The sequence below is a fragment of the Numenius arquata genome, chromosome 4, assembly GCF_964106895.1.
Source record: "Numenius arquata chromosome 4, bNumArq3.hap1.1, whole genome shotgun sequence".
NCBI classification, from domain to species: Eukaryota; Metazoa; Chordata; class Aves; order Charadriiformes; family Scolopacidae; genus Numenius; species Numenius arquata.
Window position 1 is genome coordinate 47,444,415 of NC_133579.1, and position 18,379 is coordinate 47,462,793.

The window sequence follows — 18,379 nt, forward strand, 5'->3', positions numbered from 1 at the left end:
TCATACACATAACAGAAAGCAAGGTTAATTCAGCCCCTTGTAAGGCTACTGTGTGTTGGTACAAGGTAACTGCTGAGAAAATGACTAGATGGACTGAAAATATAAAAAATCCAACAAACAAAACCCAAGACAGGGAAGCTCCATAGTTAAACTTCTTCGTAAGCTCTTAAGACAAAACAGACTGGATTGAGCAGTATAATCAACTAAAACAATTTCTAGGAACAAAGATCTTTGATTTTGTGAATCCAAATAATTTCCTTTCATTTGAATTTATGTCTAAACCAAGAACTCTTTCTATATTATAGTCCTAAATACTTTTTTATAGCATGAGCAAATGAAAGCAGTAAAGTCTAGCAAGGGTGAAAAATACAGCAGAATCTTATTTACTGCTTGAAAGCAGTAGTAGATTTAACACACTAAGCTACATTCCAAGTATTGCTCTTGGAAATGTAGAATTAACACCTGTTCGTTTTGAAAGAAATTGTACATACAAAATAAAAATCTACTTTCAGTTAGATGTGCCCTTCAGGGCTGTGTTTAATTACCTTTAGGACAGAGAGCAGGGTTATCTTGCTCATCTCATATACCAGCTGTGGTTCTGCTTCCAGCAATGAAACATTCCAACCTTCAGGAGAGAAATCCTTCAGTAAAAGAGCATTATTAAATGCTCTTGGTAATATTGTGAACAGGATTGTCACTGACTGCCCCATATGACATTGGAATTCTGGCACCGAAGAATAATTTACCATGAAATAAATTACTTTTACTCCTACTAGGATAACAGAAAGATCTGTAGTAGTTGCCCTTGAGCAAAAGGGCAAAAAAGAAAAAGGGCATTTGATCTTAATAATGCCTTGCTAATTCTCATTAATGAGTGGTATATCCTTTGTGAATTATAACAGGAATAATGAAATGAAGGAAAATGTATTGATAAAAAGCAATTAGAATAAATCCCAAAGAAGACCAACTCATGAGAATATGGAGGTTGGTTTAAACTTGAGTTGTTAGAGCAATCATATACACATTTTAAATCACTACATTTTTCTCCCAGGTTCTAGATTTGCAGATGGCCATGGGACAGTTAATGAGGTCAGTCCCTATTCTTTTTTAATTCTTATTTGAAATTGCTGCAGCTGTAGCAGTGTTTCAAATCCTTTGAGAAACTACTATGACCTTTTCTTTAAAGAGCTGATACTGAAGGAATTAAAGAATTTTCAGAAAGCTATTCAGAATTACTTCTGAAGGAACTAAATAGTGGGAAAACAGAACAAGTAATTTTTTGCCACATTCCAAGCTACTGGGGTTTGTGCTCACAGTTGCAGATACACCCATATTTGCAAATGTTTACAGCAATACTTTACTCATACAGTTAACACTTCTGTAAAATATCTTTAAAAATTTTAGGAGCCTGCTAATTTTATATTTCCTAATAATCATACAAGCAATCATTAAATTACACAAATCACCACCCAAATATTAGAGCATTAAAAATAAAAGTTATTTGATAACAAGAGAGATGGCCAACTCTACAAGAACCAGGAATAACTAGAACTGTGGTGCAAATTGCTCTGCCAACTCGTTTATAAGAATGTGAAGTACTACACATATTTTACTCTCTGGAATTGAATCAGGCCATTGTGGTTTAGTCCTTGCAACCAGCTGAGCCCTACACAGCACTTTGCTTACTCCCCTCCATTAGGATGGGGAAGAGAACTGGAAGGGCAAAAGTGAGAAATCTCATGGATTAAGATAAAGACAGTTTAATAGGTAAAGCTAAAGCTGCATGCCCAAGTGAAATAAAATAAGGAATTCATTCACTACTTCCCATCAGCAGGCAGATGTTTAGCCATTTCCAGGAAAGCAGGGCTCCATCACACATAACGGTTACTCAGGAAGACAAATGCCATAATTCTGAATGTCCCTCCATTTCATCCTTCTTTCCCAAACTTCTATTGCTGAGCGTGATGTCACATGACATGGGATATCCCTTTGGTCAGTTGGGATCAGCTGCCCTGGCTGTGCCCCCTCCCAGAAACAAAGGCCTTGATGCTATAAGGTATTGTACAATAAAATGTAAGAAATAGCAAATATAAAAATTATAACAAATCTGGAAAAAAATGTACATGGATAAAAGTAGGTTACTCAAAAAAAAAAAAAAGCTAAATTCTCAACCTTATCCCGTTCATATCTTAGCTTTTAGTTTTAATTTCTTCTCTTGCTATTACAAGTCTAATATCAAATCAATAATGCTCTAGCTATTCTAAAAATAAACACTTGCAAACATTTAATTTGATATTTCTGAAAAATAATATTCAATTTTTTTAAAGGTTCTCATTTAAAACCAAAGTAAAGATATTTTGGAATTGATTTAAATTCAGAAATAATTTGCATTATGCTTTTGTATGATCAAGCCAATGAAGTGGTTTTTGAGCAGCCACCACCTTCAGATATTCACTTAGGCACATCTCAATCAAAGGGACTCCACGAAGTAGTGGATGTTACCTGTGATACTGTACTCTTGGTACTTGTACTCCATGTATGTCATATTATCTTGCCCTCCTTGGAAATTTATGCAATTTTGCTGAAATTTAATGAAAGAAGAGTCAGATAATGCATTTTACGTCAGTGAGAGCAGACATAAGATATACACAGATGACTTAGTTGGCAGTTCTTATTTATTGAGAAATGTTAACATGATGTCTTTAAGTCATTCCAGACTAGCAATTCAATTCTGAAAGATCATGTTGATGAGTGCCTGATCACGATCTGTAATGTAGAAAATAAGAGAATCACGAAGTTAGTTACAGATCGTAGTAATTACCTGGATAGAGAACTACTGTATTGAATGGTTATGAAGGACTAAATCAGTTAAAATGTTAAAAGTTGTATTTGTTAAGTGCTGCGTATCACTTTCAAGGAAGCTCTGAAACTATTCTAAAGGACAAGGTAGAAAATAAAAGCTTCATGGCTTTAGGCTTTGCAAATAAAATTTAATTTTATTTTAAAGGTAGCTTGTTTAGGAGTTCTTTAGTGGTAGGATTTAGTGGAACCTTAGGTACAAATTATTTGAAAACTTTTAATTGAATTGTTGTATTTACACTCTTTTTCCTGTGTTTATAACACAAATATTTTAGATAAGACAGATTTCAAGTCACATTTATCTGGCTAGGCAAATAAAGCCTGTATGTTTTCTTTAGATTATGTTAGTATTGAATTGTGCCCATGGAGAAAAAAGAAGCTTCAGAAAAATAGTTGATGAAAGGCTGCAAATTCTAAGTCTTAGCAGAGTTCAGTGTTACCTGTATTACAAAGAACAATATTAATCAGCTCAGGGTAGATTTATGTGCTATTTTTTTTGTAACTCAGCACACATCCATAAGATCCTGGTTGATGTTTCAAAAGAGATTTCAAGATAAAATCACATTTCAAATTTGATAATACTGCCATTTAGCTTATCACAACGTTAGGTTTAAAATCTTCTTACTACTGCTTACATTATATTTGTAAGCACACAAAAAACCCAAAACAAACTGTGAGGAAAAAAAAAAGTACTGCAGGGTTTATTATGATTATAATTGTGAATAGATTATTCCAAAAAGGTCCAGTCAGAACCACTGTTTCAACTGCTGATGCAGAGGGATAGAATGATATTAGTTTGTTCATCTGCTCTTTGAAAGAGCGGGGCCATTTTTTTTTACAAAGGAGAAAGAATGAATAATTTGAGGGGAAGAGACAAAAGTAAAGTGTATAGAGCAGGACTTCATGTCTGTACAAACAGTATTGATGCTGGTAGAGGATGAGATGAGAACCAGCACGTCACACAGACCATAAGTCTACCAATCTCTTCCTTAACTCAACAAGTTCTTGCACTGAGTGCACCTGACTGAAACCCTCTGGTCATTTATAGCAAAATGAAATTCCAAGCAAGTGTCCCCAGTTCTTCATCTCATTTGTATCTGACATGGTAATCACAAGCCTAGTGCCCTCTCGATTTACTACTGATTCTTCCCCTGATCAGTATAGCTTAATCATTTTACTGTCAGGTAATCTGCTTTTCAGAAGCTCACTTTAATATTTCTCAAGTTCCCGTTGAAGCTACATTCCCTGAAAAATTGGTCCTGCAGCACCAGGTTTGATGTTCAGTGCTATAACTCCAAACTCCTTGCCAAGTCACTTCCTGCCAAGTTATATCTGTTGACTGTCTGCCCAAAGTCTGTATGGCAAAGCCTGAGTCTTAACTAAAATCATCCTAGCTCCCTGCTTAATTACTTGCTGCAGGAGTGGCACCTGCTTGCTTACAAGGGCCTTTCTCCATTCTGCAATGCTTTTAACCAAGGTCTCAAATCATTTCTTATGATCTCAGCCAAACATGTCCAATTTCTAACAGCCCCAAATTATAGAATGTTTTTTACATGAAAGCCAGAAACGTGGTCAGCACTGAGATTCTGTCTAGAAGCCAACAGCACATAAGTTTCCTGCTCTGATGAGAAACACCTTTAATAGTAGCAGGATTCTGACAGCAATGCTTAAATGCTAAGTTTTTGTTAATTGAATGCAGCAGTAAATAACCACATCAATGTGTTTGACCACATAAACAAATTTTTGAAAGGTTTCTCAAGGTCTGCATAACCATGGTTTATTGAAGAAAGTATCTTTTTTTTTCTCAAAATATAAAGCAAAAAAAGAGTTCTCCCATGTTTCATTTGGTGTAAAATCTTAAGTAAATTTGTATTATAGGTTGTCTATGAGACAGATCAGACACCAGAAGCAAATTTATCAACCATGGATTTTGGTTTTGTCATCCATTCTATTACAATCTATTAAATCTAGAACGTAAAGAATAATTTTGGCTGCTTTGCTTCAAAAACCTGTTAACCCATTTGATTTCCTTTCTTAGATTTCTCTGCAGCCAAATCATATTCAGGCTTGTATATTAAAGGCCTCACATAAGTTGCTGTCTGAAGATGTTTTCTGAGCACTTGGTATGTTGGTTTGGGGGAACAGTGAAAGAGTTTTAATATATATAATTTCCAAAAGGTTTTCCAAATATATTAGTTAATTTGGCTGAATTCAGTGAAAGAACTTATTCCAGGTCTAGAAACATCGTTGAAAACAAAACCTAAACCTTTATCTTCTTTTGAAAATTTTCTTTCTCCACATTTCAACTACTATATAATTTCACTATGAAGATAATCTGATTAGATGGTGTGTTGACAGTGAGAAAGTACGTAGCAACCACTATGAGAAGACTCCCTGAAAAACAGAGCCCAAACCAACGTACCAGCCCATCCCACACCTTTCTCAGCAGACTGCCAATAATTATGACTCATATATTTTGGGATCATTTGAATGGTTAACTTTAGCTGTCCTCTAGGGGATCAGTACAGCACCACTGATGTCTGTTGTAGTACATGTAATTGATCCTATTAATGTATACATATTGTTACATCACATTGCACTACAGAGATTACACTGTTTTGTGAACCTGTAAAGTAACTATTGCTGTCATTGCTGAACTGTGTTGAACTGTCAAGATTTACAGCATATTCATATATATATAAAAATATTAAAAAGCAAGTAAAAATTAACCTTACTGTCAAGATGCTCTGTGGCTTGATATAGCTGGCCTCCTGTGAACAACCAAATGAAATATGATGCAAATGGTGGAAACTTAAGCGAGCATGTTTTGTCAAATTAAAGGGTAGGAGTATATTTTCCAGGTCCTGAAGATTATAATAATGATTTTATGAGTGGAAATTCATATATGACATTAATAAGAGAATCAAAATGAATAATCAGAATGCATATATTATACCATATTAACCAAAACCTGGATTTTATTACTTTAAACTGTGAAATTAAAGCAAAACCATTAAGCCTTGTTCTATCACTACAGTTCCTATTAAAAAAGTCTGTCCCCATCTTTCTTATAAGCCCCCTCTAAATATTGAAAGTCTGCAAAAAAGTGTTCCTGGAGCCCTCTTTTCTCCAGGCTGAATGACCTCAAGTCTCTCACCCTTTCCTCATGGGAGAGGTGTTCCATCCCTCTGATCATTTTTGTGGCTCTCCTCTGGACCTAACAGGTCCATGCCTTTCTTAGTAGGTCAATGTCTTTCTTATGATCCCCCTTTCCTTAGAGCATTGGTAATCTAATCTACTCCATTGGCACAAAACACCTATAAGCACTGAGAATTCTCAAGGAAATTCTAACTGAAGCCTCAAGCTGAAAGGATCTCTTGTTCTTCACAAATATTTCCACTGTTAATAATGTTCTTCCTGTATAATATTATTCAAACAGATTTTAATGAGCACTTGGGATGGGCTAATAGATACCATCAAATACCAATGACTGAAACTGCAGACATAGACTTCTAGTTTCTTCTGAAGTTTTATGGCAGCAAGTCCTCAGATATTGTAAATACTTGAACATTTATGATGCACAAATTTATAACAGAAATAGTAAGGTTTGTATGGATGCAGAATGAATGAACTGCATGTGTGTAAGCGTCAGAAGGAACAGTAGAAAAAGGTTTAAAAATGTGGCCTGCATAGGGAAGGAAAGGGCCCCTTCCCCAGGCAGTGTTCTCACTGGTAGCACTGAGGAAGATGTTACTTATGTCAAGATGAAAAGGCCTGCACTCTGAAAAGGTCACAGCACAGATGATTTCTCAGTTGAAGCAACCCTCACACAAGGAAGATGGTAGCTAGGTTGCCGCATATGGTACACACCATTCTTTTTTTCTATTTGCTCAAAACCAGAATAGACTATGAAAACATATTTTAACCATGTATCCACAAATGAGGAAAACCATACAATATTCATCAACTTAGCCAAAGATTTATGAAAGCAGAAATCAGAAAGATTCTTAGGCATAATATCTGGTCACTCCTTAGGGTTGCAAAAGAATTGCCCAGAAAGTTTTTTGTCACCTCTGGTCAAGAACTAATGAGGACTTGATGGCATGCTTTTCATATTGCACATAAGTGATCCTAGCTGGAGTATGTGAATGAGGATGTGAATGTGTAAAATCCATTTTCTTAAAGACTTTGTAAATAAATACCCTGGGTATAGTTTTATGTCACTAATTTCCCTTTCAAGATGTTCCACTCTAGTGTTGTATTACCAGATTGACTGTGTCATTTATTTAAAGACAGTATTGATCCAAATGATTATAGTGTATTTCTCATGGTTATTCTCACAATGAAAGAAAGATGTTCTTGCAAGGCTATGTAAAAAATTACCTTACTTAAAATTAATACTACAGTATCAAATTTTTCTTACCTTAGTTTCAAACACTGAATTATTTATGTGTATGGTAAATATCCTTTGGTCATTTGGAACTTTTAAAGTTTACAAGTAAATATTTCACATTTGGTTAATTTTTCTCAGGTAAAACGTTATCACTTATTTCTGTCTGTGCAACTGTGTCTTCCAAAAATCTAATTTCTTTGCTCTATCTTTGATGCACCTGTACTCAATTCAACACTCAGACGCACAAACGTTAGCAAGAAAATAACACAATGAATGAAGTAGATTCTCATGTGTAATTTCCTGAAAGGCAGTAATCACAGTTAACCTTCTCAATAGGATGTGACAAAAGTTCAATAAAAATAAAAATACTGCTGCTTCAGGAAGTTCTCAGGGTTTGGAGACCCAATAGTCACCGTAGTTCTTGAAGAAAGGCAAATACTGGTATTTAGACATCACCATTTCAGAAACATCCCAAGGCAAAGCAAAGGAGGTTAACAATTGTATTGCCTCTGTCCTTCTTTGATGAACAACTGAGAACTATTTTATGCTACAGAGAATGAATGTTTTTAACAAGTTAATATACTAAAGTTATATATATATAAAAGCTAACAGTCAGTCAAACAATAAAATACTAAGTATTTATGAAGTATACCACCACATAAGGTTAAGTCAGTAAAACCTACAAGTCAGTTTTGTGTGTGAGCATTGTCACATACACACACTGCTTGTTATATAGGAAAATGATCAGCATAAGAGCCAGGCCAAGATTCACTGCTGATCAGGTGCCCTTTTGTTCCTGGTTAATTTTTTTCTGTCACCTATAGACCAGAAATAAAAATGCCCCAACCTTTAGGTGTCCAAAATCAGAAAATTTCCAAAAACAAACCCAACCTGAACACGATATTTGTGTACAAAATATTTGTTCACATTACCTAGGAAATATTCACAAATGAAAAACATTAGAAGTAAACTGGGGCTAATCTGTGAAAGAATTGCTAAAGAGGGACAAATGTACTGGTGCTTAAATTATTGAATGCTTATTATTTCAGGCTATAAAACATGAAAGGACAGACTAGATTTATAATAGATATGTTCTATTAAATTTAGTACCCAGAAACTGCTTTTCTGCTTAAAAAAAAAAAAGTCAGGCTTCTGCAGCTCAACATATCATTCCTTTCATGAAGGACAGAACCAGAAATCGGAAGGACAGGACAAGAAGATCCGGAGAACTGTTCCAAAAAAGCAGCTCAAACTATGTAGGGACAAATGTAAGGTTCCATGCTTAGTCATCAATCATAAGCACCAGACTCATTCAGGACACAAAACCATGGATTTTAAAGCATGAAGATAAAAAAGTGCTTAGGTACATACATCCTTTCCCCACTTTGGGCCTGATGAATTGAATTGGAAACTGTGGAATTTCCTACAATATTTCTGAAGTATTCGTAGAAAGCTTTGTGTAAACACAGAACTTGGTATTCTGTATTACAAGTAGGGATTTAGGAGATTTTGTTAAAATTTTCAGAAACCACATCATGTAAGCACAAATTTATGCAGAGGGCTTTGCAAGTAGTTTTGAAAACAATTTTTTATCTGTATAAACACCATCATGTAGATAAGTTTTCTGTTAAGCAATATAAAGTGTGGTGTAAACTCTGAAACAAAATAGCAGCCCCACAACCACTCAGAAACAAACTATTTAAAAAATAAAAAAATTGTGACTGCAAACATTGAAAATGGATATTCCTGGTATAGTAAGAAAATTAATCATTGATAAAACCATTCTTAACACCAGCTTACAACTTTTATGCATAAGGTTTTATCTGAAATCATCTTTTCACTAAAGTTGAAGATATTTTAAAAAATACAATAAGAGAAAAGCATATGCATAGAGCTTATAATACACACATATATGCATTTTTCACAGAATACAATTTACCTCAGCTGTTACTATTTATTATCAAGTCAACAAAAAGTGCAATGACAAAATGCAGAGGCAGTAATACAAAAATATCTGAATCTATTTATCATATAATATGTGGATGAAATGAATCTTTGTGCAGTAAACCATCTTTTGAGCAGTCATAAAACAACCTCACCCCAGCCACTTCATTTACTTTTTTTTTCTGAATTTTTTTTTCTGAAAAATATTCTTTGCCAAGTTTCAGATATTTTCATACCATGTTATCATACCATGTAGCAGGCAGCAGAGGAGTTGTTTTTGATAATTATTCATGCAAGACAGCTTTTACAACTCACCAGTACTATCCCTACTCATTACATGTTACCATTAAGTTCTTTTTATACCCTACTGCATCATCTCAGACAAAATGGTCTCAAGTACTTTGCTTAGAATACCTTTCACAGAATGTAAGCTAGAGGTTTGATATGGATCAGTGGTGCTTTTGGTGCTTACCAGCTTGCCAGTTGAGCTCCTGTTTGGAGATCAAGTAAGACAAGGCTCAAAGAGCTGAGGCTCTTTAACCTGGAGAAGAGAATGCTGAGGGGAGACCTTATCTATGTTTACAAGTACCTAAAGGGTGGGTTGAAGGATGATGGAGCTGGACTCTTTTCAGTGGTTCCCAGTGACAGGATGAGGGGCAACAGGCACAAGCTGGAACATAGGAAGTTCCCTTCTTTATGGTGAGGGTGACAGAGCACTGGAACAGGCTGCCCAGGGAGGTTGTGGAGTCCCCTTCTCTGGAGATTTTCAAGACCCGCCCGGATGCAGTCCTGAGTAATGTGCTCTAGGCAATCCTGCTTTAGCAGGGGAGTTGGACTAGATGATCTCTAGAGGTCCCTTCCAACTCTGACAATTCCGTGATTCCGTGAAATACTGCCCAAATATTCTCAATAAATATAGTAGTCCTGACAGGGAGATTATTTTATATTGAAGAGTTAGTGCTCCACTAGGAGTCAGCCTGACTAGGTGCAGGCCTGACCTGTGCTATACTGCACATATTACTTGGCCTCAAGGGCTGTGCTGTGCTGTGCTACACATATCCTTTGGTGTAGGATAAACTCAGCTAGATAATTGTAAAGGAAGATGCTATAGCTGGTTCCCAACTGGCGTTAGTGATGACGCCGCTGGTATATCCTTGTCTTTAGCCTCAAGTGAAGGAACAAGTTTTCATAAAAACATCCTCTTGAAAAAAACCCTTAAAAACTCTGAAGACTGCAACAGCAACAAATAATCCAAATAATTTCTGAAAAAAACCCAAACAAACACCCCACACATAATGTCAGGTTTTTTTCCAGATTATTAGAGAGTAAACAGTTTGATGAATTTACAGACAGTTTAACCCTAAACATACCTATACTGCCATAAGAATAACACAGATTGAATGTTATATAAACAGGGAATTAAAGGTATGGGAAACAATAAAATGCTCAAGAAATGCACACATAAAACAGACATTTAACCATTTGTTTTTGAAGGGAAAACTTGAAGGATGAAGCATTGCTTCTAGATAAATAGCTTCCAGACAGACTGTGAAAGTTCCACTAGAGAGCATTTTTAGGGGTTGGGGTCTTTTTGTGGCTGGTTTGGGGTTTTTTTGTGGCTGGTTTGGGGGTTTTTTGTTGGTTTGGTTTGGTTTGGTTTTTTTTTATGATCTAGAAAGATCCCTTTCACCTGTTTCTACTGGTTCAAAGTTTGTGGCAGGAGAGAGCTAGAAACATGTGAGCAGTAGGATGGATCACAAGGACAGAATTCCAGCTCTGATTATGCTATTTTATTGTCACAGATATTGTGAGACATAAGCATATTTAATGCTGATTGCTCTGTTGCTTACCCTCATGCACTTTTAATCTAGAGATCTTTATCTGATTCTGGAATGTGCAGTTTTATTTTACTATACAATCCTAATTTTAAGTTGGCACTGAAAAGATTACATAGAATGAGAGAATTCCTCTACATTTCTGTTCTTTTTGTTTTCTTTATTTGCTCCCGTTTCATATAGATTAAATACACTGCCATTGTCGATTTCTTTTGGCTTAATAGTTAGGCTATGCTTTTATTAAGAGAATCAAAAGTAATTATGGACCATTTTAGCAAATGGAAAACAGGATAAGAAGGTTTAGGTTCATAATGTTATTAGCGGCACTGACAGTAGTAGTGAATGGTTTATGGATTCAGACAATCCAATAAAACTCATGAGACTAACACTTAATTACAGCATTGTAAAGCAAATGTTTTCTCTTCTTTCAATGTCTGCCTTGAAAATGTTTTAAATTAACAGATACAATACTGTTATGGAACCTATCAGATGTCTGTAGAGAAAACAGATTGATCATGACATATGGGGCTTCAGATCACACCAGCAGAATACATTTCATAATTTTTTTCTCAAACGAAGTTTTCAAGTATCAATTAAAAAAAAAAATAGAGTTTTTTTTAAAAAATGGAAGTACAGAAAAAAAGACCCTGAGCCTTAAGGACTAAAAACTCTGAGGAACCTTGGAAAAAACCCAACCTTCCTGCATGGATTTCTGCCACAACTACACACAATTATATACAATTTTTTTCTGTTTCTTTTACTTGGCTATGGTGAAACTCATATTCTAAGGGACCACAACATACATCCGCAATTCTTTGATGTATTATGGCTTTACCACATACTTGGATAACTTTACATCATGGTGGAATTTAGGGTGCAGTAGCCACAAAACCAGAATCATGCCACTTAGTAACATAACATCCAAGCTCTATTTACTAAGCAGGACAGGTATAGTGGGTGAATAGCAACTTCACACATACACACACACGCTGTACAGAGAGTGTGCATACCGTTTAAGGTTTCTGATCCAGCTGTGACCAGCACCATGGATGTGGTGGAGAAGGAGACTACTTGCAGCTGGCTGAGGTGCTTGAGTCCTATCAGGTCGCCTGGCCTCTATGTGTGCTGGTTCCACCTTGGACTTCGCCTTCAGATGCTTGTGGATATATCCTCTCCTGAAAGGCTAATTTGTTCACTATTTGTTGTTTTCTGACTTAGACGGTTCCACAAGCTACCAGTGACCTTGCTGTTTAAATCACTCCCTTTAAATTTCACTATATCTAGAGCCAGTTAGCACAGTGTCCTGGGACACTTGTGTTACAGGGATGTAAAACTGTGATGGTTTGTTTCTTTCCCACTCATACCTAAAATATTAGAGCAGGGCAGATGTAATCCAGAGGTATGTGGCACATCTCCCCTTAAAAATTACCTGTGCTTTCCCTGTTTTCCCAGCACATAAAAACATCGCCTAATGACATAGAGTTGGGTAGCCTAGTCAAGGTCTCATTTTCTCTGAGATATACTTTTGGGAAAGCTTCATCCTGTGACACTTCAAATACTATGTCAGTCTCTCACATTCATACACATGATATTTTCATGATTGAAGAGAATTTATATATTTTTGCAATAGCTTCATCTGTTTTCAAATAAATTTTTGTGACTTTATGAAATATATAAATGCCATGTATATATATATACCAATATATATACAATGTACTATGTGCAATTGCTTAGATGATTAAATATTTAATTATGCTGCATGACATTAAGAGCTTCAACAGTTTAATGGAATTACATCAAAATATATGTATAGTCACAGTTTGAACAATTATTTTTTGAGATAATTACTTTTTTGAAATAGTCATTTATCTTTCTTCTGAATTAGACCAATACAGTATTCATTTTACCTAGCCTGGTATTAAAATTTATTAAAGTATCCAGCTGGTATCATCTCAGCTTTGCTTTGAGGTTTGTTGGGGTTTTTTCTCCCTTCCTTTTTTCCTTCCAGTAAATGAATTTTATTCAGAACCCCCAGTCTCCACTTATGAAAAGGACTGCTAAGATCTTTCACTTTAATTATATATGATTTATTTTATCATGTGATATTCCTGCTTTATATTTAAACAGCAGAAAATTTTTAAACAGCTCCTGCGTACATTTATCAGCACAAGTTACAGAATACAGAGGCACCCTGAAGCTTGTTCTATTAGGCTGTGAATATTTCCTCTAATTTTTTTCTGTTGTACTGTAGTTCTCATAAACCCCAAAGACTTCCAGTTCTTTTTTTCCCCCCTTTTTCTGTTTTCAGATTCCTAATGTAAAAAGGTCAAGCCTTGGTGAAGTATTGATATTACTAGAAGATATACTTTTCTGGCCTGAAATATTTTATTAGAAAAAAAAAAATCTAAACAATTTCATGCAACCAAAAAATTACAAGAGTCTGCAACTGGGTCCTGATAGTTGTAGCATGATAAACTAAACACTCGAGTACTTCAGTAATTATATTGGATGTACTACATCTCATTGCTTTAATTTGTGGAGCTCAGATTTCACCAGGGAAAGAAAAATTTTCTTATATTTAATAGTATGGATTAGTAAAGAGTAATCACTTCCAAAAGGATTTGGTTGGAAATTCCCAAGGTTACTAGTTAAGAACCAAGAAGAATTAATCTCTTAGACATTCTTTCCTCTAATTGAAAATTTCAACTTCTTGAAAATTACACTAAGCTATAATTTCACGACTATTTGCAATTGAGACATTAATTCTGATTGAGTGAACTTTATTTACACATCTACCATGTCACTGAATATAACCTTAAAATATTTAACCATGGACAAATTATCTACTTTTCAATACTACTACAATATTTCAGAGGAAAATTATGGACCACTTACGAACTGCTATCCTCTTTCCATTACATACTATTATAATGCAGAATTGTTTCATTTTCAGTGGTATCTAAAGGTGTTTCAGTTCATGTGTGTTTTATAGCATGGTATTTGGAACTTGTATAAATCCTGCATGGTACCAAATTTAATAGTTAAATCTATATAAGTACTTCTTTTTCTTTCTGAGAATTCTATTAATTCCTTTTTAATTGTGAAATGTATTGGGTTTGCACATTCTGCAGATGCATTTTTGTTTTAAATGCTGTGTTGTTGCCATGACAACGACAATATTAATGTCCAGCTTGTGCATCAAGATGGCCGACTACTGACTACCTTTTGCTTTGTAAGACACTGTCTCAGGGACGTTATAGAAGGCTAATTAAAAAAAAAACTTAACAAACACAGAAGTCTTATCATGTACTTGTACATTGTACATCACATCACACTGGGGCACAGTATACTCAGATGCTGTGTCCTTCCTTCCCATTAAATAAATAGAGGTGAAAATGCTGAGAACCAGCTACCATGAGTTAGCAAGGTGCCCATGCATAAAACATCTGTGTGCCACCAAAGCAAAGGATTGATCAGAATTTCAGGGGGTTGTTGTACCCCTGACACAGCCACAGCCTGCCTTAATACTTTTTAATTTGCAGGAGATAATCCTGCTGCTTCAGCCTTCGCTTGTTTTGTATAATCCAAGATTGAGGCTGTGCATTGTTCACTGTGTAAGTTTACTCCCATTATGGTATCCTGACAGGTGTGGTTGTTCCCATATCCTCTAGAAAGAGAACCTTTAGACGTGGTTTGCTGCTTGACAAAACTTGTCTATGCTTGCAGGATTTCCTGTGCGGTGTCACCTACAGGTTTTGTTGAGCAGCCACACTGGTTAGAGGACAGATGGAAGATACTGTACATCACTAGGACCTGTAATTCTATACTTTTCAAAGAAAAAGAACCAAAGTGGGCTTTCTTTTCTGCAGGATTCTCAAACAGAAATTTGCTCCACTATACATGTGTATTATCCTACTTTCTCCATAGAGTGAAAAATAATGCTTCAATAAAAAAAAAAATAAAAAAAAAAAAATGGCTGTGTCTAGAGCTTCTACTTCATCTCAGGACTGAGAACTAATATATTCTCTTTCTCCCACTGATTATGCACCTCTGTTTCAAATGAATAGTTAACCTTATTGTTAACAGGTTCAATTAAACAGTCTTCATTCTACTTCCTCACTGCCTTAGGCAGTAGGTCTCCAATATTTCTCAATTCTGAATAATAACATTTCAATGATGACATCTCAGACAGATAGAACAGAGGGAGCCACAAGGCAACAACAAAAGTTAATTTCTTTTTCAGTAGCAATCATTAATCTTTTTTTTTTTTTTAAAGGGTGTCACATTAACAAAGTGCTCATATATTTGATATCTACAATTGATTTCCAGGAATAAACTGCATTAAAACCAATATTTTTTAATCCTTCACAAGACCTGATATAAAAATAGATTTCTCTTTTTTAATAAAAACTAATATTTTCTAGTTTTGAGTTCCAGTGTATGCCTCGTAATATCATTTAACTGCTTAAATCGTCACCTGACATATGCTGCATGTAGACATAGAACATAAAACATCTGTTCAAAGTGGGGCAGAATAACATTTTGATTAGAAATGCTAATCAAAACCTACAGAGTTATTGCTGAGGGGGAAAGGCCCACACCTCATCTCTAACGTCAGGCTGCACTTTAATAGAAAGAAATAAAGCGCTTACTCAGAAGGTGTCCAAACACACTGTAAAGGATACCTGCAGAGTTTCAGCTTCTCTCAGTTGCAAAGCAGGTGCTTCTGAGGTCTGCTCACAAAACAGACCACAATAGGAATGAGCTCATGCTCAACTGTGTCTTCTTCATTCTGACATCGTGTAAGGAAAGCTTCGTCAGCATTCGGACTGCCCATAAATTTTGAGGGCAGTATTCCTACAGTGTATGACCTTGTTAATTACCTAATACTTTAAACTGACTGTTCTTACCCTAGTACTGTGAAAAGGGTACTGTCCCTTCCCTTCCCTTCCCTTCCCTTCCCTTCCCTTCCCTTCCCTTCCCTTCCCTTCCCTTCCCTTCCCTTCCCTTCCCTTCCCTTCCCTTCCCTTCCCTTCCCTTCCCTTCCCTTCCCTTCCCTTCCCTTCCCTTCCCTTCCCTTCCCTCTTCTTCGACATCTTGCCATTTGTAATCTTTAGATAATTAGGATTTTCCCTTGTGCACACAAAAGCTATGGTTAAATGGGAAAGGACTACTGTGGAAAGTATGCTTTGCTAGTACGTGTGAACTTGTTTTTTTGTGTATCCCACATCTCTGTCATAAAAATGAAAGGAACATTGCTACGACTTTTCCCAGTCAACATGCAAGCAGTTTGGGGTCAGAAAATCCATAGAAGGCAGGATTATGACAGATGGTACAAAGGCCGTCATATAGATCATCTACTCATGACTGGTGCATGTCCACAGTGTCAGCAAGGCCAAACAAAACTAGTGCGAAGACATTGCACAACCCCAGCTGCACAAGGATTTTTAAAATTGGCACAGTGATAAACCTACTGAAAATACATACTCCTCCTCTCTGTCTGCAGTCACAGGCCTCTGTAGAATTCCTACAGCATCTGAAAGGTCTTCAAGTCCTGCATCCTGAAGGCTGTTGCTAGACTATCAGGGAAGAATCACACATACAGGGAAGAATCACACATACAGTTGGTTCTGCCTGAAACTTGCCACCATTCAAACAACATACAAGACCTGTGTTTGCATCAGGACCTGTGGTCCTGTAGCATCTCATTGCAGTGTTTGACCTGCTGATTTTGAAAGAGAAAACTCTGAGGGACAGGCCAGACATCAGCATGTTTAGTGCTGTGCAAAACATGTTTTACCTGCAGCACCTTATACTTCTGCATGAGAATGTAGGCAAACTATTTCAAAAGGAGGATTCACAGCAGAATTGGGTCCTTTAGCTTATGTACATCTTGCCTGACCTCACTGCCCCACCACCACCTATTTCAGGGATTTTCCATCAAAATATCCATGAGCGTTGCAATAGCATTCCATCAGCCATACCCCAAGGCAGGTTTTAAAAATAGATTTGGCTTCTCTCCCATGCTCTACATGGCATCAACACATTCTCTTGCTGTACCTCAGTTCCTTTGACTTAAAAAAAACAAAACAAAAAAACCACCAGAAGAAACAGACAAACTAACCAGTCTGAAAATCTATAATGTGCACTCCCTCTAGCCCCTATCACATAATATGGTTCATTTGCTCCTAACTACCCCTCTCTCTCCATCACCACACCATCTGCTTGTAACACAGACCAGCTGATGGGTAGTGATGAGGAGCAACATTCATTCTATTAAATCAGAGCTGCCTCCCAGCTGTGCTAGACCTTTCCCATGACTGGGTGTCCACCTGCTTCCACAGTCTTCTCACACATAAACTTTCTGGATGAACCCTGGACACCCACCACACACACTCAACTGAATAGTTTCTAGATCCCACTGTTTCAAGCTGACTGTACTGTACTCTTGGAGCTTGTAGATGCTGAGTCAGACTTTGCTTGCACCTCTATCTTAAGTGTCATAAGTGCTGTTTTTCCTCTATCTATATGATACAGACCAGCACTCTCATAAAATGTTTGCTTTCCTGTCATGATGTTAGAAGGGCTTTAGGAAACTTTCTCCTCTCCCCAGTTTATCACATTGACCTCTACTGTATGCCACTGCTACCCAACATACTCAATCACAACATGCCCAATCACAACATACCCTATCACGACACACAAATCTCTTCCTCCATTTAAATAGATGCAATTATATACTCCACTTTATTTTCCAGGCAAAGGAAACCACAAAAACAATGTGAATTTTCTATACTTACACTTCAAGGGATGTCATGGACTTAGGGAAGAGACAGGAGTGAAGCAGAAAGCTGGAAGAGACTGGAATATGAATTTCCTATCTCTTTCTCTTACCACTCATCTTCTCAGCAGGGTGGCTGTTCTTCTGCAGGTAAAGGAGAAGGGCATCCCAATTCCATATATAGAGTAATCTCAGTACAGGTAAGAAAAGAGACCCCTCCAGAGCTGCATCTAGTCTACTCATGTCCAATCGCCTCATAGACTCCAACTGCAGTGTACTTTTCTTGAACCTCAGGTTGCTTTTCCCTGCAACTCTATCATGCTGTGGGAAGAAAGAGGTTGCTCTGCACCCCTAAGGGTGGAAATACATAGTATGATCCTCTAAGTGCCTGTCCAGTGCAACCACAGAGTGGCACAATGGCATGAAGGAGTGCATGGAGCTACAGTAAATGGAGTTACAAGATCTGCTTAGATATTGTTGGAGGGCAGAAACAAGTCTCAAAGACATTTTAACTGCTGATCCGTAGCTGAGAATTGTTTGCATGGTTAGCATGGGTCAAGCTGATGC